Raw genomic sequence first — 24861 nt, 5'->3', positions numbered from 1 at the left:
GGCTAGTTAGCCCCCAGGGGCCCTCAGGATTGACGGGGAATTATTTCCCCAACTTAAAACGCGCCACAGGGCTTGTTTGCACACGTTAACTCAGGCCCCGTCCCCTCCCTTCACCACTGTGTAAACACGCCCTGTGGCCATTTTTAGTTGGGAGATTAAGTTAATTTGAATCCTGAGGGTCCCTAGGGTCCAACTAGCCCACTATCAATCAATCAATCATAGGCATTTGTATAGCGCACTGCTCACCTGGAGGTTCTCAAGGCGCTGGGGGGTGGGGGGAACGCTACTGCTCGAACAGCCAGGTCTTGAGTGGCTTCCTGAAGGCGAGATGGTCTTGCGTTGTCCGGAGGTGGATGGGGAGGGAGTTCCATGTCTTGGCTGCCAGGTAGGAGAAGGATCTTCCTCCGGCGGTGGCTCTGCGGATGCGGGGGACGGTGGCGAGAGCGAGGCTAGCGGAGCGGAGCTGGCGGGTGGGCTTGTGGAAGGTCAGGCGGCTGTTGAGGAACTTGGGGCCCAGGTCGTGGAGGGCCTTGTGTGCGTGGGTGAGGAGTCGGAACGTGATTCTTTTGTTGACGGGGAGCCAGTGCAGGTCTCTCAGGTGTCCGGAGATGTGGCTGTGTCGGGGGATGTCCAGGATGAGTCGTGCTGAGGCGTTCTGGATCCGTTGGAGTTTCTTCTGGAGTTTGGCGGCGGTGCCGGCGTAGAGGGCGTTCCCGTAGTCCAGCCGACAGGTGACGAGGGCCTGGGTGACCGTCTTCCTGGTCTCGGTGGGGATCCACCGGAAGATCTTTCTAAGCATGCGCAGGGTGTTGAAGCATGAAGACGAGACGGCGTTGACTTGTCTGGTCATCGAGAGGGAGGAGTCCAGGATGAAGCCTAGGTTGCGTGCGTGGTCCGTTGGCTTGGGGGTGGCTCTCAGGGTGGGGGGCCACCAGGAGTCATCCCAGGCGGAGGGTGATGATCCCAGGATGAGGACCTCCGTCTTGTCTGAGTTCAGTTTCAGGCGACTGTTCTTCATCCATTCGGCGACGTCTTTCATCCCTTCGTGTAGGCTGGCTCTGGCGGCGTCCGGGTCGCTGGTGAGGGAGAGGATCAGCTGGGTGTCGTCGGCGTAGGTGATGATCTTGAGGTTGTGTTGACGTGCGATGGTTGCGAGGGGGCTCATGTAGACATTGAAGAGGGTGGGGCTGAGCGATGACCCTTGTGGAACGCCGCAGATGACTTCGGTGGCCGCTGACCGGAACGGGGGGAGGCGGACTCACTGGGTTCTTCCGGCGAGGAATGAGGTGATCCACTCCAGGGCCTTCTCCTGGATGCCGGTGTTGTTCAGGCGCTGTACCAGGGTGCGGTGGCAGACAGTGTTGAACGCTGCGGAGAGGTCTAGGAGGATGAGGGCCGCAGTTTCCCCGTTGTCCATTAGGGATCTGATGTCGTCTGTGGCTGCGATGAGGGCGGTCTCCGTGCTGTGGTTGGCTCGAAAGCCGGATTGCGAGTGGTCGAGGGATCCGTTGGTCTCGAGGAAGGCGGCTAGCTGTCTGTTGACGGTCTTCTCGATGACTTTGGCAGGAAACGGGAGGAGCGAGATGGGGCGGTAGTTCTTGAGGTCGGAGGGGTCTGCAGTTGGTTTCTTCAGCAGGACACTGATCTCGGCGTGTTTCCAGCACTCCGGGAAGGTGGCGGTGTTGAAGGAGGCGTTGATGATGTCGCAGAGGTGGGGTGCGATGATGTGGTCGGCCGTGTTGAAGATGTGGTGTGGGCAGGGGTCCGTAGGGGATCCGGAGTGGATGGTGTTCATTGTGCGTGTTGTGTCTTCGGTGCTGACTGGGGTCCAGGTGCGGAGGGTGGCGGTGGGGGGCATCGGTTCGGTGGTGGGGTTCGTGGTTGATGGGCCGAAGCTGTTGTGAATGTTGGTGATCTTGTCATGGAAGAAGGCTGCGAGGGAGTCGCAGAGGTCTTGCGAGGGAGTGATGTCATTGTTTCCGGCGTCGGGGTTGGAGAGCTCTTTGACGATGCTGAAGAGTTCCTTGCTGTTGTGGGTGTTGTTGTCCAGTCGTTCCTTGAAGTCCCAGGATATGATTAAGGGTAAAATTCGGGACATCCATAGTGCACTATTTACAGAACTCAAATCTTTTTTTGTTAGATCTTTACCTCCTACTAGCAAAGGTAAAGAGTTGAGATCTTGTACCTGGTTCAATAAAGACTGTAGAAAGGCCCAAAGTGCTTTGATTGAGGCCATTAAATCCAGGCTACCTGTAACCATCCAAAAATGCAGGGCTGATTACAAATCCGCCCAACTAAAGGCTAAGCAAAATTGGGATGAGGACCGTTGGAGGGATTTGTACCAGGCTTGCGACTGTCGTAATATGGTTCAATTTTGGCACCTTCTTAAATGGGGCAATCGCCCCCTTGATATTCGGCCTACTACTCATGTCGAGCCCCAGCAGTGGGTTGCGTATTTTGAGGAGCAGTTTAAGGTCAGCGATAAGCCCGTTTTTAATACATTTTCACCTGTTTTTGAAACCCCCTTGGAATTTACCCCCTGCGAGGTGAAGTCCTTATTAAAAAGTATACGGAGTGGCAAAGCCCCGGGACCCGATTGTATCCCCGCCGATTTATTCATCCAAGAGCAAGATGTATGGGTCCCGTACTTGACGATGCTAGGTAATGGTCTTGCGGGTGGAGCTGCAGTCCCTGACTTGTGGCTTGGGGCAGAGATATTGCAGATCTATAAGAAAGGTGATCGCTCCGCCCCGGCCAACTATCGGCCGATTAGTCTCATAGACGCAGTACAAAAAATCATAGCTCGCCTACTATTGGGTCGCATACAGAATTGGATGATTGAAACTAATGTGTTGACCCCCCTTCAGGCGGGGTTTCGATCCCATATAGGGACCCTGGATCAAGCATTTAGGGTTGTCCTTTTATACTGGAAGGAGGTTTTTCTGGGGGGTGGCAAGCTCTTTGCGGCCTTTGTGGACCTACGGTCCGCGTTTGACCTTGTGCCAAGGGCTAAGTTATGGGAAGCTCTTCTGGAGATGGGTATGCCTAAAGAGTTGGTGTCGTTTCTGGTAAACATTCACGACAATACGTATGCCCGTGTCCGATGGGGTAAACCAGGGGAGGTGACGGAAAGATTTAAGGTATCGAAAGGTGTTCGTCAAGGGTGTGTGCTTGCCCCTACCCTGTTTTCACTATTTATTAACAGGGTTATAAGTTATTTTTCCAATCATCCGACTGATGCCCCCACCCTGGCTGGTATGAAGATCCCCCTCCTCATGTTCGCAGATGATACTCTCTTGATTTCCAAGACAAGACAGGGCTTGCAGTTAGCCCTGTCTCGTTTTGAGTTATTTTGCCGTGAACATGAGTTGGAAATAAATGTAGGAAAGACTAAGTTTATGGTTTTCCGTGGCCCTAGGCGTGTTGGTGCGCAGGTTTGTATGGGAGGTGTTAGTTTGGATCAAACGGCTGTGTTTACCTACTTGGGGGTTACCTTCAGCGAGAATTGTAGCTGGACACACCAGCTGGACCCCCTTGTTCTTAAACATGCCCAACTAGGTGGAGCCTTGTTGAAAGAGCATAGTCATTCTTTAACCAAACCTATTGCTCCCCTGATGAAGATTTACGGTTCCAAGATTCTCCCTGCTATTTTATATGGTGCCGAATTGTGGGGATTTAGCAATTTGTCTAAATTAATGACTGCTCAGAATAAATTTCGTAGGTCCGCAATAGGGCTTCCCCAATCTACACCTTGTATCCCATTATTATATGATTTAGGCTTCCAGTCCCTTGAGGATATGGCAAGGTACAGACCCCTCGCGTTTTGGCGTCGTCCGTGGACCACACCGGAATTGTCAATTTATGCTAAAGCCCTTCTAGAAGTTAAAGGGCTTGAGGGTTCACATAGGATTACCTGGTTGACTGGAATTAAAACTTTGTTGACTGATCTAGGGATGGGAAATCTCTGGGCTAATCCAGACACAGCTATTTTCCCTTCGAAAATTGTTCTTAGGGATGCCTACTTGTGTAGGATCAAGGCCAGGAGATTTGCTTCCCTTACGGGTAGCTCCATGACAGCCACGTTTCTTGCTCTTAAGGACGAGTCCGCTTATGAAGGATATTGGGACACTATTATGAAGCATTTTGATCGTAAACTGTACCACCAATTTAGAGTGGGCTCCCTACCACTGCGAGGGCTAACAAAAAGCTGGAGCCCTCTTGGTAGTGATAAGTGCCCCTTTTGTGTGGAGCAGATAGAATCTATGGATCACTTTCTCTTTTGTTGTCCGGCATATCTTTCCCCACGGTGGGTGTGGCTCCGTCCTGTATGTCGATTAATGAGAACTCGTTCTGCACAGGTTGCCAGTAGAATCTTGAAATCCGACACTTTTAAACCTGTGGTTATAGGTGTTACTAAATTCATCAGCTGGGCTTGGATTCTCAGGACTCGGAAGGTTAAATCCTAATCTGTGTCTTACATGTCATTTTGTTGATTTTAACTATTGTTATCTCTATGGTTACAGGGTTAGGTATCATGCGTCTTTCATAACTACCTACTATGTATAGTCATCGTGTTTTAATAATATGTATATCTAATAATATTTATTGGTCTTATATTTTAATCTTGTATTGTTATGTTGACATTAATATTTTATATTAATTTTTTTATTATGTATAGTATGTCTTTTATGATGGAAATCGAATAAAGACTTTTTTGACTGACTGACTGATTGTTTGTGAACAAGTGACCTTCCAACAGAAAAGTGCAAATATAATGGATTATTTTCTGTTTCTGTGCATATTTGTCCCCATATTGGGTCCAGTTATATTTAATGATTTTCATTCTCCAAAAATTGGCAGGATGCCCTTTGCCTTTAGGCTTCATGCTGACGATAAAATATTGCTGAGTCGGACCAAAGTTGGCCTGCAAAGATTGTTGGATTCTCGGGGCAAATAAACAGCTAACATGCATGTAGAAGTCAATCTTAAAAGATAAAGACAGAGACATTTAGGAGAACCAAGTCAAAGTCAGACCCATGGTACTTAAACACCACAAAGCTCTCACAGAACCATGAGTATAAGTACTTAGGGATATTTGTAGACTGCAGGTGCTCTTTTTCTGCTCAAAAAGCCTCCTTCCCCCCTCCCCCCCCAGGATACAGTGTTTATTGTAACCAGTATGTTCTTTATCCTTTATTATATATACAATGGTAGCTTATATTCTCTTAATAGTTTTTGATTGTGTATTGTAATGTCTTTATGGTTTCAATAAACTCAAACTTAAAAAAAAAAAGCCTCAGTGAAATCGGAAATGTCAGCTTTCTTCACCCGGCAAAAAGGTCTATAGAGCCAGTCAGTGCTCCCCCTGAAGCGAGTGCTGAATGCCAAGCTTCTACCAAGGCACGCCCATGGGTGTGAGCCGCTGTGCGGCTGAGAAGCTAAATCGTTAGAAACATGAAATCTCATGGTTTACAGACAGCTTTTCAGTTCGCCTCATAATGCTTCTCCCGCCCAAATAAGACTTGAGTTCGGCCTAGTAAATCAACAACTTACGAGGCAAGGAGCCTTTGTGAAATTTAAATTTCAACTAAGAAACACCTGTTTTGACCTCACTGGATCATTTGCTCTGGATAGAAGCATCAAATTCTGCTCAGGAATCGTCCTTCAGTGATTATCTTCTAAAAAGCTTGAGGTCCCTCAAAGCTAAGCAGCTATAGGAGCTGCCAGTTTCATTTGCAGTAGTGAAACAATCATTTGCAATGCAAAAGGCCTCGCATTTGCGAGAGTTTGAGCTATTGATATTGTAAATGACAATGCCTTTTATTTATGTGTTTTGAAAACCTGCAATCAGTCCGTAAACACGTACTTTGTACTTATAGGCATTGCTTACGAGAAGCAAGGCTGGCAGTAACTGCACGTCTTTTACTGCCAGCATTGCTTCTTGCAAGAAGGACTATAAGTACAAAGTGTACGTTTACGCACCACTTGTAGGTTTTCAAAACACATACATAAAAGGCATTGTCATTCACAATGTCAATAGCTCAAACTCTCGCAAATGCAAGACGTATTGCATTGCAAATACTTGTATTATAAGGTAAAAAGAAATGAGTTAAACAGAAGTCCATTTACAGAGTATTACGAACTCTTCCCAAAACATTTTTTTCACACTGGGCCTCTAGCTAAGCAGCGGGGGCAAGAAGTATTTTGTTTATTTCTTTGAAGTATTTTTCTTCTATACACAAAGCACATCAAGTCTCTGAGAGTAGAAGGAAACAAGGCAGAAAACAAGCCAGATATCCAGAAAAGGCAGCTGCTGAAAGAAACATGCTGGTTTTTGGGGGATTAGCATTAGAAGTAGCAAGGGGATTTGCAAAATCGTGTCACGTGATGTGATCCTGAGCAAATGTCTCAAGCTCGTTCCTCATTTCTCTTCTTTCTAAATGTAGAATGCTTAGAGGTCGAGATGGGAATATGTGTTTTATAAAAAGCTGAGCATTTGATATAAAACACTTTTTGGGAATGTTTCAAAGTGGTGAAAGTTACAAAATTGTTGACCCTGATGTAGCAGCAGCCATAGAAATGCAGGGACCATGACGCTAGGCCCTACATTTCCAAAGGCACTTGCGGCCAAAACGGACCTCTATTTCTCATTGCACAACAAATGTGGCAAGATAAGAGCAAGTTTTACAGCCCTGCTTACTACAGAGCTCTGTAAACCACGAGTGCTGGTCTCAAGTGCTTTAGCTTAAAAAAAGAAATAGTGCTCACAAGCTCTGAGTAACAACACATGTAACAGGTGCTGTCCTTGAAAATGGGTGAAGCTTTTAAAGCCCATATCCTGAATACAGCATGTTTCGCAGAGACTGTGCAAGCACTGCCTAGGTGAGACCTAAAAACACATAAATAGCTGCATGCTTGGATCATGATAAACAGCTACCACCAGTTTGGTAGGCAATCCTACTGGAACAGTTGGAATTTAAAATGTATTAAAATTCAGTCCATGAACCAACACTTTGGCGGTCTACCTACTCTACCTCAATAGCTGAACAAGACTATCGACAAAGCATGCAGATGGTGCCATCAAGAACAAGAATGTTATATTGGGCTCAGCATTTGCCTCAATAGCCAGTTGATTAAATGTTTGGGCACTGCTATGAAAAGTCTTTCATAGCTGCACATTAAGCCCATTAAGACAGGACAGAAAAAAACAAATACATGTTATTATTAGTTTTTCCCACATTTTTAATTTTTATAAAAGAACTGTGTTTTTATAACTGAAAGATGTGCTTTAGTTAAGTACTGGCACAGTGGCACTTTATTGAAAGATTTGTGGGTTTTAACTGAAATGAGCACCTAATGAACCATATGTTGCATGGCAAGTTTTAAAATGATATATTTTACATTTGTGCATATTGTTTGGCAAATGTTTTAATTGACTATGAAATACAAATGCATTTGACATTTGCTGTGCACCAAAATTCTAGGTGAAGTCTAACGACTTACTATATATTTGCTTGCTTGCTTTGCATGGCATGTATTGTTTTATGGCTGTCAATGTGCTGCTGTAAAGGGTGCGCCCAAATGTTCGAGTAGGAGAAAACAGGGGAAAGAAGTTGGTTAGGTATGTAGGAGTAGAAGGAGTGCAGTGAACAGATGAAAGTGTATGGGTGTGAATCCACGGTTTAGAGCTAGTGGGCTCTAGAAATACAGCAATGAGGGGGAAGACAGGAAGGAGTAGTAGGACCTAAAGCACAGACCTTTGAAAGTTGAATGCATGTGAGAAAGAGGCCTTGTGATTCAGGTGTCCCTGCACCCCATCAGGTGTTGACTGAAGGAATGAACTGCCAAGCACAAGAGAATCTTTGTGTGTGGGAGCACAGTAACTTCCCTTCCCCTCGCCACAAGATCACTAAGAAGAAATATAATTTGGGGAACCCTTTCCCGTTTCCATTTCCTTGCCTTCCTTCTTTTGCTCGAGATGTTGTGAGCACAAGACCAGCAAACCCTTTTTATTGTTAACCATGTGTGCATGAACTGTAAAGATCAGTGATAGGGGCCAGAAAATATCCCAGTCGAAGGGGCTGCAGCTGCGGAGGACACAGAAAATGAGGCGGTGCCTACCGCACTGCTTGCAACTGGAACACGAGGAGGCAACACGCTAGTCAGCACTAGGATATGACTGACTGACAGGAAAGTGCCCAGTAGATGGGTGCAAGCCATTAGACAGGAGCCAATTCCAGTACTGTGGATCAGTCCAGGGCATATGTATGATTTGTTTCAGGGTGTAGAGACACCCTAGAAAGCAGCCTCGCAATTCCCTGAGAGAGTTCAAGACAAACCACAGAATGATTCCCAGAAGGCATTTACCATCACCTCACACAAGTGACTGCTGATGATGAGGGCCCTTCCCCTTCTACTCTGCTACCTTTGAGAGACTAACCAGTGGCCAGAGGTAAAATTGTGGTCCACTTTACTTGCACCTCTTCTGATTTAATGAACATTAAGAAACAATTCCCAAACATTATAGAAAACCCTACTCCAAGAGGAGCTGTAGTGTGTATTTGAAGTATAAAGACCGAATCTCCTACTGCAAAGTGTGGTGCCATGTGAAATGAGAGATAGGTTGGTGGCAAAATCCACATGGTCAATGGTTGGCCCTGGCAATAAAGGAGTCTTGAATGTGGCAAAGGATGGGTTGGGTGAATGCGGTTCCCGATGTGTGTCTGGTGAAAACTAGTTTGACTAAAATCACAAACTGTTAAACAAAATAAGGGTGAAACACCAGCTGACTAGTTAGATAGACTGAAGGTTGTTTTTCAAAGGAATTCAGACATAGCATGTCCGATGGAGATGGCTCAGGAACTTCAAGGTACTTCTTTTCTACAGGGTATGTTACCGAATGTTAGAATTCAATTAATTTCCATCTGCATCGGATGGCAGACAAAGAAGCTGGCTAAATTAGTGATGGTTGGCAATCACTGCAAAGCCTCATGGGAAACAAAGAAAGAGAATGCTGAATCAAATTAATATAATTGACATTGCGAAACATGTAGAGAACAGTCATGGGAACAAGACTTGAAGCCCGGCAAAAGGGGGAGAGAAGTAGAGAGGGGAGAAGAGGACAGGGTGGTGGGAGAGCTGGGACAAGGAATGGAAGGGGAAGTGGAGAGGATCTGAGAGCAGGAGGTTCATTTTTTGCTTGTGGCGAGCCAGGCCACTGGAAACAAGATGTTCCCAATACTTCATCTACCATACAATGTATCCCTAATCAACCTAAAGTTAATCAGATTATTCAAAATTGTTAACTTGAGTTTTAGGAGAGCCTGAGAGATACAAATTTTGCCATGAATGCCTTAATCCTGTTAGATCAAAAGGACCCCTATGTAGGTTGTCATGAGTGGTAAATGTACTGCCTGGCTTATTGACACAGCACTAGTTATTCTGCTCTAAACAAAATCCCTGAATAAGCCACCTTACTTTTCTTGGGCATGACTGGTGGATATTTCAAAACAGTGACTTCCTTACCATATTTCTGATCCTGTGTCCATCTCCTTGTGACCCATTAACAATAAGCTACCCTTTTTGCTTAGCCCAACTTCCCAGCAAACCTGCTAGGCAGATATATTCTCTACAAGCTAAAATATATATGGTGTGTTTCTAAAGATACCCCTACAGCACAAATTGCCAGAATGATGCAAATAAAACTGCCATATTTCCTGATTTAACTGAATTGCTTTCACAGGTACCACTGTCATTCAGGTCCGCAGGGGCCAAAGATGTGGGATTCATATCATCATTGGAACCAGTCTGTGGTCGAAGTGAGGGGAAAAAAGTAGGGGAACTGTGGGCGGAGAATCAGAGGGCCGGAATAACCCGTGGATTGGGTCAGTGGGCGGAGTCAGTGGTGTGGCAGAAAGAGCAAACTATCCCAAGTTTTAGTATTTGTTTCCCGTTTCACTAACTGGTTACAGCTTATTACGTTATTTAATTAAACCAATGGATCCATGTGTTTATTTAAGGTTTAATATGAGTTATTGACATTAAAATACATTCACAAAGTAGGATACGTTTCCAAACACAGAATGTCCTAAATATCCATAAAAGTGGAATCGCAAGCCATTTGTCTCCCAGCCATGGAGTTTCTGTCATCAGTACTTCTCCTCCCTTTTTCCACAAGAGCAGTTCAAACTTGAATGGCAAGATATCCTAGTTTGCAAATGTTTTCCACATAATTATGGCTCTGACATATTTGTCACATAATACATCATCTGCTGCATAATCTGATGATTTTAACTAATAAATTGTTTATAGATCAAAAGTTACTTTAAAAATGCGACTTGTGCTGCTGTGAAGTGGAGGGCCCTTTGCAAAGGCTGACTGGTCACCTTTCTCACTGCTGCAGTTGTGTGTTCCACGGCTACTAATAAGTAAAAATATTTGCATGGACTGTTAGCGTGTGTAAAAATGTCAAAATAATAAAGTATCAGAAAATGTACAGCACCACTAATCCAGTGTAGGGTGTCAGAGCACTTTACATCACACATATTACACAGAGACAATCAATCATACATGTGTAAATCACTGTGTATGAAATGTTACATTGGACATAGGACTGCAAGGTGTAGGAGTCACATGACAACCATACTAGAAGACAGCATAGTTTAATAGTGATTAGTCTGGAGAAACACAAACTCAGAATCTAAAACGTAATACCATGGTTGGGGTTCTCTTTAATAATCAGAATTTCTACCCAAATGAACCCTTTTTTGCAACATTAGGATAATCAAAGACTGGGGAAAAAAAACCTAATGCTCTAATTTATTCCTTCAGTTTGCATGCAGCTCTTACATTAACAGTTAATAGCTCACTGTTCTAAGTTAGGATTGTAACTTATTAACTACAAGTAATAATGGGTTCTGACAACAGCAGTAACCCACTGACCTATTAACATTATGTGCACTTTGTGATCTGCATGGTACATGTTCTTAGCAGCAGGCACATTAATCCTTTGTGCTTCCTTTCCATGAGTCAAAACGTCCACTAAACAAAACACCATCTCTCTCTACTAAGAACATTAATCACTGGAGTTATCATGACATTTTTATTGTTCTCGAAAATTGTTAGAGGCCAGGAAGGAAGCAGCAAGTGCTTTTAAAACCATATTATACTTGTAAACGCAACGCCCCCACCTGAAGTCAGCGCCAGCCGCGGTACGCGCTAGTAACAGCGGTGGAGCGGTCCAACCCGTTTGTGCATGTAGTTTTCCTCTGGGCCATTTACTAATACTATTTTGTGAGTCGCAAATAATTTGCGACAAAAAACAGTGTTTTGCAACTCGCTTTTAGGAAGGGGTGTTCCCTTTCTAATAGCGACTCATATGCCATGTACGAATGTTTTGCGACCGCAATTGTGGTTGCAAAACACTAACAATTTACCGCCCTCTTCAAGAGGGTGGTAATGCAATCGCAATAGGGAAGGGGTCCCCAGGCGACCGCTTCTCCTGTGCAAATGCAGGGGAAAATATTTTTTTTAAATGCATCCTGTTTTCCTTTAAGGAAAACGGGCTGCATTTAAAAAAAACTGCTTTATTTAAAAGCAGTCCCAGGCATGGAGGTCTGCTGATCCCAGCAGGCCACCATACCTGGGAGGGCCAGCCATTCCCAATGGGGTATGCAAATTGCGAGCGGCTCAATAATATTCATGAGGTTCGCAGTTTGCAACCCTATTGGGAATCGCAATCAGTGTCTCAGACACTGTTGTACATTTGAAATTGTGACTCTCAAATTGCGACTCGCAATCGAGTGCAATTTGCGACTCGCAATTTCAAATGGTCGCACATCTGTCCCTTTGTTTTCCAATTCACCCATCAAGCAGGTATTTCAGTACCTCCAGGAACAGTGCACTTTCCAGCCCAGGGAAAACAATGTTGTTCAAAGAGAGACGAGAAAACCAAAGTAGCGCTTCACTGGCAAACACTGTAAAGTGGCGCTAAAGTGTTTAGGTGTGAATAAATCAATATGGCCACCTTCAACCACTTTGTCTTGCTTTAGTTAGTTAGTTATTTTTCATATTTTGAATGTTTTATTTCTCTCCACCCCAGACTGCACTTAGAAATTGAAAAATGTAAGAGAAAGAGGACGTTTCCAGCAAAAGTGTTTTTCTTTTTTGAATCCATTTTGCAGGGGAGCAAATAAACGAAAGGAGGAAAGAGAAAGTAATAGCCATTTTTTGAAGTCTCCATTTTCACTAAATGAGGAGGAGCGAGACAGAAAGAGAGGGCAGAGGGGGAACAAAGAGAGGGTGGGCAGGAGAACTGGACACTGTCCTTGTCTTCTCCGGGCACGAAGGAAAAGACAGAGTCCTTTTCCTTCTCTGCCCGTTCCTCCCGTCCCCAAAAGCTGAGCCTTAACTATCGGCGTTGGCGATTTTTGCCAACCGGGAGGTATGTTTAAAATAAGAAAGTATGGGAACGGACTCTTTTAAATGAAAGAAGTAGGGGCATGCCGTGCCCTGCCGATCCGACCCAATTTGACCACTGGAACCAGTGAAGATAAAGGTTGATCTGCAAAAGAAGGTAACCAGGATGCCCCAGTACCCATTGAAGCCCAGGGCAAAGGAAGGAATTTATCCTTCTGTAATAGTGGATCTGATTAAGCAAGGGGTTGTAGAGCTTATTGTAGATGTACAACCCCAATTCTGCTGATACTCAAGATGATTAAGATCAATGTATACAGATCTAAGCAACATCTTGGCATGTTTAGTAGTGTGGTTGCTAGTTGTCCCTGTGATCCCAAAACATACCAGCATTTCTGTGCACCCACAAATGCCCAATGGTTCACTGTGGTTAATCTCTGTTCTGCCTTCTTTTCCATCACTACACATGAAGAGATTCAATGTCTCTTCTCAGTTTCATTCTGAGTATCAACTTTTGTGGATTCGTCTTCCCCTCAGATTTATAGACGCCCCTTCAATCTTCCCCTAAAGCCCTAAAGAAAGATCTGGACACATTGATTTTCCCCCAGTTTCCACTTAAGTTCAATAAATTGGTGATTTACTTATGGCATCTTTTATTTAAGATCACTGCAAGGTGGAATCCATTTATCTCCTCATAAAACTGGCTATTAAAAGGCACAAGGCTTCAAAAGCGAAACTGTAGTTCTGCCATCCTCCAGTGTGATATCCTGTTCATGAAATCTCAGTTGGTAAGCACCACCTGCCCTCTGATCGAGTTGAAGCCATTCGTAAGTTGCCACAGTCACAGGGACTACCTACCAAGAATGTAATGTTAAGGTCATGGCTGAGTATTGTAGACAGTGGATCAAGGGCTATATTGAAATGGTGAAGCCTTTGCAAGTCTTTTCGGAAAATACACCCCTAAACCCTTGCAGTGATCTAGTGAAGCCAAAACTGCATTTATGAAAAATATGCAAGCATTTATTTCTGTACCCATCTTTGGGCTCCTTGATTATGCCAACCCTTTTACTTTGTAACATCATTAACATCACAGATTTGCTCTTGGAGTGTTAGTTCAGAGTCATAGGAATCAGAATAAAACATAGCTTATTACTCCTCTACCCGTGACACAGTTGTGGCTGGGCTCCCACCATGTTTACAGTCTGTAGTGTCTGCCACAAGTCTTGTTAAAGCATCTGAAATATTGTGTTGAGTTCATTAACTGTTGCTCTGCCTCACTCTGTGGTTGTGCTCCTCTTCACTACGAAAACTCAGCATTCTGTACAATCCAATTATCCCACTTTCAAATTGTGCTGCTGTCTGCTTCACATATTACCTTGGAGGTGGGGGAGCCCCGTGACTTCATCCTCATTAATGTTCATGTGACCAAACCCTATGTTGAATTAATGGATGTGCCTATTCCTATGTGTGAATCAATGTTTTTTGTTAACAGTTGTTGGTTATGCTGTATGTACCGTGTATTAAATTCTGGAAAGTTGTTGTTTGCCAAATGAGAATCTATTCCAGTTGTGGAGCTTGTTGCTCTCACCAGAACCTGTATCTTTGCCGAGGAAAGGGGTGGGACTGTGTACAAGTACTCAAAGTATGTATCTGGCATGACACACAACTTGGGCTCCTCTAGATGGAGAGAGAGTTCTTGAGTCCAGAATCCCCATTAAAAATAGCCAATATATTCAAAATGTTTGAAATGCCTTACAGTTACCTAACAAGGTGGCAGCGCTAAAGTGTGCAGCACACCAGCAGCCTCATGATGATATCTCAAGGAGTAACACCCTAGCCCAGTGGTTCCCAAACTGGGGTCCGGGGACCCCTGGGGGTCCCCGAAGATTCTTCAGGGTGTCCGCGACAACTTTGAAAATCGAATAATATTAACAGATCAATAAAGTGTAGATATATAAAGAGGCTAAATGTACAATTGAACATTTTAAAACATACTGTAAATGTGAAGGAATTTGAAACTGGAGGCTAAAAATTAAATTAGTATCCTCAGATTGATTTGTGGGAGCAGTGCAAGTGCAATAAACTGAATATAGTATGGATGATGAGCGGCCTCAATTGAATTTAGAAAAGCTCCAACCATTCTATTAAAATTACATTTTGATTTCTTCTTTATTTATATGTTTTCTAATTAAATAAAATGTGTTATTCGTGTATTTGTTTGATTAATGCTTTTTTGTTTTTTTGTGTATTGTTTTGTGGTTCAAGTCATCAACATTGCTTAGGCCGGGGTCCCCCGACTTCCAGTAATGACTCGTGGTGGGTCCCTGGATTCGAATAATGTTTCAGTTGGGGTCCCGCGTTCCAGTAATGATTAAGTGGGGGTCCCCAGAAGTAAAAAGTTTGGGAACCCCCTAGCCAATTCAATCGCAAGAAACTCTGCCCTGTCTAAAACTGCTGATGTTGCAATGTATATTGTGATAAGCGATTTGTATCCTGTGCCTTCACTAAAAGATTTGTCTCAGCTGCAGGAGCAAGTCTTTGAAAGTGAAAACCCATCTTCGTTCAAGCAAAAATGGGAAAAAGATCTTGAGGGGGTGTGGCGAGACAGCATTGGGCTTGTGTTTGTATTAAATTTCTCCTCCCCAACCTCGTCATGTTGTGTCATCAAGCAGCCCATGTCGGTAGGGACGATATAATACATGCTGCAATAACCCATTGACATGCGTCCTTCCTTTCTTCAATAGCCCGGAATTATAGCCATTACTGTGCCATCTGTCTGTCACATAAAATCTACCGGAAAAATTATTAAAGCCACCCCTGCTGCTCACCATTCCCCTTGTGTCCCCTTCGTTCACCTTCTGATGGATTTTATCCAGATACCAAGGTGCACTACTTACTTGTGGGTTTTAGAAATTGTGCATATGTTTTCAGGATGGGTGGAGGAGCACCCCTGTGCCCATGCAGATACCATCACAGTAGCTAAGCAATTAATCAAAGCTGTTATCCCTTGGTTCGGGGTACCAATCCAGATCTCAAGTGAACACAGAGCACACTTCTTATCAGCAGTAGTACAAGTTTGCAAGACGCTAGGAGTAGACCAGCATTTCCATTGTGCATATCACCCAGAATTAACTGGAAAGGTATTGAGGATCAATGGCACCTTTAAGAACAAAATAGCAAAAATATGCTGAGAACCCCAAATGAAATGGCGTGATGCCCTGCCACTAGCACTGTTGTCTGGGTCCCCTGTCGGCACTGCCTCTGCCACTATCCTACAATGTGCCAATGTGATAGGCCCCATGTGTCCACCTTCTCGCCCTGCTCCCCGACCACCGCAGCCTCTTAGCATTACCACCTCCATTGGAAGTAAACGGCCCTCACACACATACTGGGTCCCACTGTGCGTGTGGTCTGCTATCTTCGCAGTTGCAATGAGTAACTGGTTGGTGGTGGAATTCATCCTTACTGCAAAATGGGGAATTATTCCACGGCCTAACTATATTGAACATGTCTTTGGGTGCAGCCACCACTCTGCATATATGGGAACTACTCTTATGTGATTTTGCTGTAAAAAATCAGACAAATGATTTTGCTTGATGATGTAGGGGGTAGTATCCCTTTGGTTGGTGTGCATGTCAGTTATAACAACACTTGCCTTGATCTCTTCTACCAACAGTACAGATTGCCAGAGTACATTAGCATAGCCCCCACTTCTTATCAGGGCCTTGAAAAGTTTAACAACGTTTTGGGCTGGAGTAGGCCAGACATGACTGATCTTGCACTGACTAAGCCAGGACATTTCTGTGAATATTGTAAAGAGAACATCTCTAGGGGCTTAGTTACAAGCCCCTTGCGCCGCCTGTGTGTCACTTTTAATATGGGGAAAAGTGACATACCAGTGGTGCAAAGGGCTTGCAAATAAGCCCACCTAGTGTTTTTGTTGGAAAAAGTGAATGTAGCCTTGTTATAGAGAACATTCCTTTCGCATCCTCCCTCATGAATTCTGTCTTCCCACAGTACTGTTGTTTCATAAACGCCATCAGCAAGGGGGTGATGCATATTTCATTTGCAGATCCTGAGCCTAATCTTGGCTACCTTTAGATTGGACTTGAACCTTTTATGTTAGATATAACATTGCTGCAATAAGACACTTTGATGACCACCAAGTACAGCGGAGGTGTCATAAGTGGACTTCTTCAACTACAAATAGGGTATTTTCTGCTTTAATTTCAACATATGTTATAACTGTTGCTTTAGACCTGTGGTACTCAATGGGTGTGAGTGTTTGATTGGTACTAATTCTCCGTCCATCACCACACCCTTTTGTACCGCTGGGAAATACTAACGCCTGCAAACACTAGAACGTGTCCTGCAGGACATTACATTCCTTCCCAACTTTACTGAAGAAGAACAACAAACGTTAGTTCAACCTGTGGGAACAATCAAACAGTCAACGGAACACCACAGGGTCCATCAGTCTTACGAGTCAGGTGGCGAGATATCAGACATGAGCTGGTGACTCCGCCTGCTACAGGACCATCTCGGCGGGCACTCGCAGTTTAAACTGAGGGTTTCAGGACACGACCGCTGGCTTAGAGACGTCCGCTGCATACCGTCAGTTCACTGAGGATGACATGTCTTGCAGTCTTGCATAGCTCCGCTTTGCTGACGTCGGGGATGGTCTGTGGTGAGTTCTAACAGTTCAAACAATGGGATGCGTTGTGAGCATGGATGGAGTCCATGTTGAGAGTTCATGGAGGTGTTGCCTGATCAATTGTCTCTGTTGAACCGCTTGGTTGTAACCGATAACCTGTCGGTGGGGCAAAATCTCTTCTCACTCTCCCACCTGGGGAGGCCCGTTGTTGGGGTTGCTACAGGACTGCAGGAGGGTTGTGCTGGGGCCGCTTGTGTGCCAACTGGAGGCAGCTGCAGGACCACCGAGGAGCTGTTACTTAGTTGCATGCACAACCCTCGAGGGTGTATGAGTCTTGGCCAAGACTTGCTCTTGCTGTCGCGGTTCAGGTGTAGGCCAGGTTCACAGGTAGCCTCTGGTTTCTTTTGTCGGCTGGTGTTTCAACGGTATAGGACTCCAGTCCATCGGTACTCTGGGAGTGGTGTTGTTTGACGCATGTGCTGAGGGCTGGCGTGATGGCGGTTGCCAGCCATGTGGTGAGTCGGAATGACAGGTGGTGACTTGCTGGGAGAGTTGGATGTCAAGAGGGACTTAGCAGCCATGTGTCTCCGCCTTGCTGAGGTTGATCTTCGGTGGTGGCTTGACACGTAGAGTGTGCGAATCCTCTCTTGCCTGTCTTGGGGCCTCTGCTGACTCCATCTTGAGGCAGTGTGAGGAAGGACACTCGGTGCTGATCTTCACCCATGGCATCTGCAGTCAGGAGCAGGGATGCCATTGGACTTAGACTGCCAATGCTCAGGGATGGATGGTCGCTTGGGAAAGCATTGGGGAGAGACGCGGTTTGCGCTTGCTGTGGCTTATGTTCGGTTCTCCCATGAGGCTGTGTTCAAGGCGTCGGTCTGCCTCGGTGGCTGTCTGGTGTGTCTGGGTGTGCTCTTGGCTTGCTGTGCAAGTCCTCGGTCTTCTCCCCTTGTTGGTCTATTCAGAGCACCTGTGTTCTTCAGGGTGACAGGGCTGGCACTCTTCTTCCCTCGAGGGCGTTGCGCTTGAACCTTGATGCGGCGCCGTCGTGGCACCTGCTTCTTCCTTTGTTCCGGCGTGCTTGTCGGGACTGGTCACTTGGTTTGACATGCTCCTTGCTTGCTGTGCGACATAACGTCCGGCCACGTGTCGCCTGTTGTTGGAGCACATGTTGCTGTGGCGGCCTGCCACATGGAGTGTGCAACTCCTCTCTTGCCTGTCTTGGGTCACCAACGACTCCGTCTTGAGGCAGTGTGAGGGAGAACACTCTGTGTTGTCTTCGGCCCACTGCGGGGCTTCGCTGCTGCAGTAGAGATGTAGCTGCTCACTGTGCTGCATTCAGCAGTGCTTCTCTCTGAAGATGTCTTTATCTCTCAGGCGCCTGCCCTTGCCGGGCACTTCGGACTTAGTGCACTCCGTCTTCTTCATGGGTGCTTTCTTCTGGCAATTGGTGTGCCTGTGGTGTAGCTTGCGGTTGTGTTTGTTCACCAGTAGGAGCGAGTGATGCGATGTCCTCTCTGGCGGTGGCGTTGGGCAGCAACTTGTGGTGCGTGCTCTGCACCCGTCTTTCCTGTGCTGTTGGTGTGGGTGGGTCCCTTGTGACGTTGCTGCTTGAATTCGGTCAGCGCTTGTGTGGGCTGGAGAAGCTTTGAGCTTCCTCGGGGCCCTTGGTGATGTGCAACCGTCTTTCTTCTTTGAAAGTCTAGGCAGCCCATGGGGATGGTGCGCAATGCACCCCGTCTTCGTGCACTTCTTTTGGGGCTTGCCGTCTTACTGGGTTTTGCTGTCCTTTGCTTCTTGGCACGTTCCTGTGCCAGGGTAGTCCTGGGCCCCTGGTATCTCTTTGCTAGGTGTGGGTTTATCATGCGTGCATTCATCTGGCGCATTGGGCTTGCTGCATAGGGACACTGTAGGCCTCTCAGGTGCCTTTCTCTTGCAGGGCAGCAGGGCAGCTGGGTGCAATCAGTTCTTGTACTGGCTGTGCTTCGCAGCCTCAGTTCCCATTGAGCGAGGGTGGTGCAGAGCTGTAGATGTCCCTGTTTTCATCCGTTAGTTTAGGTGGGGTTGGACACTCTCGTCTGTTGGCATGCTTCCTTTCCTCTTAATAGATGCTGCGTGCTCAGGCTGTGCTGCTTTGGGCCTTTGGTCACACTGTTCTGACTGGACTTTACTTGGCGGTGCAGGTTTGGGCTTCATGCAAGCTCTCTGCGGGGCTAACAGTATCTCCTTCGTGCTCATTGTAGCCACGGGGCTCGTGTGGCTGACATCAATAAGCAGATGGGTGGGGCCGCTGTCAGTGTCGGTGTTGTTTCTTCCCTCACTGAAGTTTTCAGATACGTGTCCCCCAAGTGGAAGATCTCCTTTTTCCCCTCCATCGGGCTGAAGCCCGTTTTTCTCCTATCTAAGGTTTCTGTGCAGCTCGTGGGATGCACTGTGGTAGGGGGGCCACCAGGTGGCGCTGTGGTTGCTGAGGAGACAATATGCACAAGGGCTGAAGATGCTGGTTTGGGTCCCCTGCTGGCTGGGTGTTCCTACAAATAGTCTGCAGAGGATATGGCTGGCACCGCTTACTACCTCTTCTTCATCCATGCATGCTGCATATCAGGCGAGTGAGGGTGTGGGACTGGCATAGTTCTGGCAGTAGCATTCAGTCTGCAAGGGGGCATACATGTGGGCCCCGCAGGAGTTTGTGACTCATTTACGCTGGCCTGAATTGAGTTTGGGTGCGGTGCGACCAGCAGGCGCCAGGTGGTGCTGCCGGTACTTGCAACTTGCAGTGCAGCAGTCTCTCCTTAAGGCAGGCCACACGGGGCTGACACTGCAGGCTGGAGCTCGCCTTGCAGGTACGGGTACCTTTCAAAAGCCGCTGGGTTGCCACGCTTCTCTACATCAGCTGCTGGTCCTCGGATCTGTTCTGTGGCGGCATCTGGCACTGGGCCCAGACGCTTGTTGGCAACCAAAACCTATGGCCACGCACCTACCTACGCACTGTGTGGATCGTTCGAGTAGGGGCGGTGCTCATGAGCTGGGTGGCTTACTGGCATTGACGGGGGTTCCTTGAGCACGGGCTGCATGGCATGTATTTCTCTGCGTCCCAGCTCACACAGGTGCAGGCTTCACTCTGGGCACAACAGCCTTGATTTCTTCCCTCCCTGGCTGCATGTGTACCAGGCTGGTGGGTGACGTCCTTTTCGCCCCACGCACACTACATGCACTGGGCGCTGCTGTGCACCGGTGCGGTCGGGCAGCTCTTGGGCGGGCACTGGCATCGCGCAGACGGAAGAGGCACAGGGACACTCGCCACCTTCCCGTCAGTGCTCCGCGGGCTCTGGTAGTCACACTGCTTGTTGCAATAAGCGGAAGCACTCTTCCCTTGCAGCAGCAACCGCCTCAACGAGGGGGTGGCCATGCCAGCAGCATGGCGAGATTCACAGGAAGCTCTCCGGGGCCGCAGTTGTTCATAGCGCCTCACCTCAAAGTGATGTGTTCAGTCCTCGTTTTGTGACGCTGCGGCCACTTCCGAGGAAACAGTCGCCCTCCATTGTCAAAGGCTGTGCTGGTGCGTGCTGTAGGGTGATTGTAGGCAGTGCACGTTATATCCGCAGGCAGGGCCTCTGCATGCCCTATGCCTGTTCCGTCACACTGTCTTGGGCTGTGGGCAGGGGTCGGGGATTTGCAAAGCGGCATGGCAGCACTGCGCCCTTTACCCTCTCCCAGGCCACCGTGTGCCGACCGGCAGCTGCCCTGTCACGCTTTGAAGGCAGACAGGTGCCAGTACTTCATGCTGCATCACTCTTCCCACAGCGCGGCAGATGCAGCTGTCATGCACGGGGGTTAGAACCCTCTCATCGCCAATGTGGTGTCTGGCCTCAGACTCACATTATGGAAATTATGGACACAGACACCAGGTGATGTAGTACAGTAACTGGCCACAAGCACATGCACCCGGGCCCTTTTATTGGCGGGGCCACGTCACACGTGACACTCGTGATGAATGGGTGGGGGTGTAAGTGTGTCCAGCCCTCAAGGTAGTGGCTGGGAAATACTAAAGCCTGCAAACACTAGAACGTGTCCTGCAGGACACTACACAAGCGTACATTTGTTTGCACTCTTAAGGTTGTAGGCTTTGTTTTTACAGCCAGTTAAGCTTGCACTGTCATCAAGGAAGACCTGGTGAAAGGTGAGTTGATTGGACTGTGGAAGGGCATAGACAAAGTATGGGAACTGAACAGGAGTGTAACAGAGTGGGTGGGTTAGTGAGTCTGAGGAGATCTACTCCAGGTTTTTCATTTGCACGCTGGTACCTCCAATCATTTTTATTTCATAGTAAATTCAGGCGTACAGGCAAGAGAGTACAAAGAAATATCCTGTTGTGGGTAGCTTCTTGCCCAAAGAAATGGTAAGCCGGAGAGATTTTGAGCAGTAAGTTAGCTTCATGTCAACCTCTCTGGCATTATTTTACTGCTGGGTATGTTTCTGGTCCTGCCATACATGGCAACATTTTAAAAGAGGAAGTGGGAGATTAAAAAAAAAAGAATCTGGAGAATATATTTTCCCCATCAACTTCTATTGGAGGAGAGGCAATTTTAGGCAGGAGACAGCCAAGATAAAGCCAATTCTGGTTTCAAAAATCATGAGTTTCCTGACTGAACTGAATCGGGTCTATTAACATATATAAGTACTGAATGGAGCACTTATGATGCTTGAATTCAATTGTGTATACCACTGAAGGTAATAGGTTTGCCATTATGGCTGTTTGTCAGCTGTGGGTCACTATATTTTATGATGAAGTGTCACTCGAGGTGTCACTTAAAATATAAGAATGTCACATGTAGGCACATTGCAAAGATAGAAATGTCACACATAAGCAGGCTGAAAACTTGGCAGTCTTTGATATGTGAAAATGTATAATTTTGGTGGGAAAACTCGGTTTTATCACTACAAACATCAGATGCCTGATTGTAACTGGAGGGTCACTGACTTAAATCCTGTTTGGTGCGTGAGTTAAAAATATGCATATTTATAATGCTATTGGATTTCATCTTGTGTCAGTAAGTGCTGTGAATATACAAGGTATATGTTCATAAATGTTTTACCACAGAATAACATAGGCTTCAACATTTTAAAAGCATATGGGCTACACATATTTTAAGATAGGCTGCTGCAAATGGTATAAAGATAGAATATCGACGGGAAAATATCGACTAGCATTAATATCGTGGTAAGAATATCGACTGTGAAAAATATCGTAATAGAAAATATCTTTTTAAAAAATATCGTTTCGTGAGAATGACAAAAATATCGTCATAAAAAAATATCGATGAACAGAATATCGTTGAACAAAATGTCGTTTCATATAATATCGACAGAAAAATATAAGTTGTTATAAAATTTATAAAAAAATATGTATTATGTTTTTAAAAAACTTACAAAACTCCTACTAGTAATAATATGTGTTAAAAAATATTTTCTACAAAAGAATTGTTAAAATTTTAGTAGCGGGTTATTGGTATTATAGGGGATAAGGGTGGGTAGTATTTTAAAATTTGGTTTTTAAAAAATGTATAAAATATAAACAAATTAGAAAATATTTAAGAAATCCAAATTTTAATTTGAAATTTCTAATTCTTCACGAAATTAAATTTGTAATTAAATTTTATAATTTCAAATAAAAATTTTAGGAGCGGGTTTTTGGTATTATAGGGGATTAGGGTGGGTAGTAATTTAAAAATGTAGTGTTTAAAAATTGTATAAAATATTAATAAATTAGAAATTTATAATGAAATCAAATTTTAACCTCGAAATTTAAAATTTTACACGAAATTTATTTTTTAATATTAATAAAAAATATTACATTAATATTGAAGAAGCGTTATTTTGGTATTATAGGGGAATAGGGTCTAAAAAATAATTTAGATAGAAAAATATATATTGTTTACTAACCTGCACATTTCCTGACTTATGTTGGATTGGAGTTAGAATAGTAAATTATTATAAAATATAAACAAATTAGAAAATAATTAAGAAATTTTAAATTTAATTTTAAATTTCTAATTGTTTACGAATTTAAATTTGTAATTAAATTTAAAAATTTCAAATAAAAATTTTAGGAGCGGGTTTTTGGTATTATAGGGGATTAGGGTGGGTAGTAATTTAAAAATGTAGTCTTTAAAAATTGTATAAAATATTAATAAATTAGAAATGTATCATGAAATCAAAATTTAACATCGAAATTAAAAATTTTACACGAAATTTATTTTTTAATATTAATAAAAAATATTAAATGAATATTGAAGAAGCGTTATTTTGGTATTATAGGGGAATAGGGTCTAAAAAATAATTTAGATAGAAAAATTTATTTTGTTTACTAACCTGCACATTTCCTGACTTATGTTGGATTGGAGTTAGAATAGTAATTTATTATAGTTTACTATCCAGCACTTTCCCTGAGTTATGTTATGTTTGGAGTTAGAATAGTAATTTATTATGGTTTACTATCCAGCACTTTCCCTGACTTATGTTGGATTGGAGTTAGAATAGTAATTTATTATGGTTTACTATCCAGCACTTTCCCTGACTTATGTTGGATTGGAGTTAGAATAGTAATTTATTATGGTTTACTATCCAGCACTTTCCCTGAGTTATGTTATGTTTGGAGTTAGAATAGTAATTTATTATGGTTTACTATCCAGCACTTTCCCTGACTTATGTTGGATTGGAGTTAGAATAGTAATTTGTTATGGTTTACTATCCAGCACTTTCCCTGAGTTATGTTATGTTTGGAGTTAGAATAGTAATTTATTATGGTTTACTATCCAGCAGTTTCCATGACTTATGTTGGATTGGAGTTAGAATAGTCATTTATTATGGTTTACTATCCAGCACTCTCCCTGACTTATGTTATGGTTTACTATCCAGCACTTTCCCTGACTTATGTTATGTTTGGAGTTAGAATAGTAATTTATTATGGTTTACTATCCAGCACTTTCCCTGACTTATGTTGGATTGGAGTTAGAATAGTAATTTGTTATGGTTTACTATCCAGCACTTTCCCTGAGTTATGTTATGTTTGGAGTTAGAATAGTAATTTATTATGGTTTACTATCCAGCACTTTCCCTGACTTATGTTGGATTGGAGTTAGAATAGTAATTTATTATGGTTTACTATCCAGCACTTTCCCTGACTTATGTTGGATTGGAGTTAGAATAGTAATTTGTTATGGTTTACTATCCAGCACTTTCCCTGAGTTATGTTATGTTTGGAGTTAGAATAGTAATTTATTATGGTTTACTATCCAGCACTTTCCCTGACTTATGTTGGATTGGAGTTAGAATAGTAATTTATTATGGTTTACTATCCAGCACTTTCCCTGACTTATGTTGGATTGGAGTTAGAATAGTAATTTATTATGGTTTACTATCCAGCACTTTCCCTGACTTATGTTATGTTTGGAGTTAGAATAGTAATTTATTATGGTTTACTATCCAGCACTTTCCCTGACTTATGTTGGATTGGAGTTAGAATAGTAATTTATTATGGTTTACTATCCAGAACTTTCCCTGACTTATGTTGGATTGGAGTTAGATTAGTAATTTATTATGGTTTACTATCCAGCACTTTCCCTGAGTTATGTTATGTTTGGAGTTAGAATAGTAATTTATTATGGTTTACTATCCAGCACTTTCCCTGACTTATGTTGGATTGGAGTTAGAATAGTAATTTATTATGGTTTACTATCCAGAACTTTCCCTGAGTTTACAATTTATTTTTGATCAAAAGGGTATTTAGTCCT

The sequence above is a fragment of the Triturus cristatus genome, chromosome 10 (genome assembly GCF_964204655.1).
Source record: "Triturus cristatus chromosome 10, aTriCri1.1, whole genome shotgun sequence".
Lineage (NCBI taxonomy): Eukaryota > Metazoa > Chordata > Amphibia > Caudata > Salamandridae > Triturus > Triturus cristatus.
Note: the sequence above shows the minus strand (reverse complement) of the source record.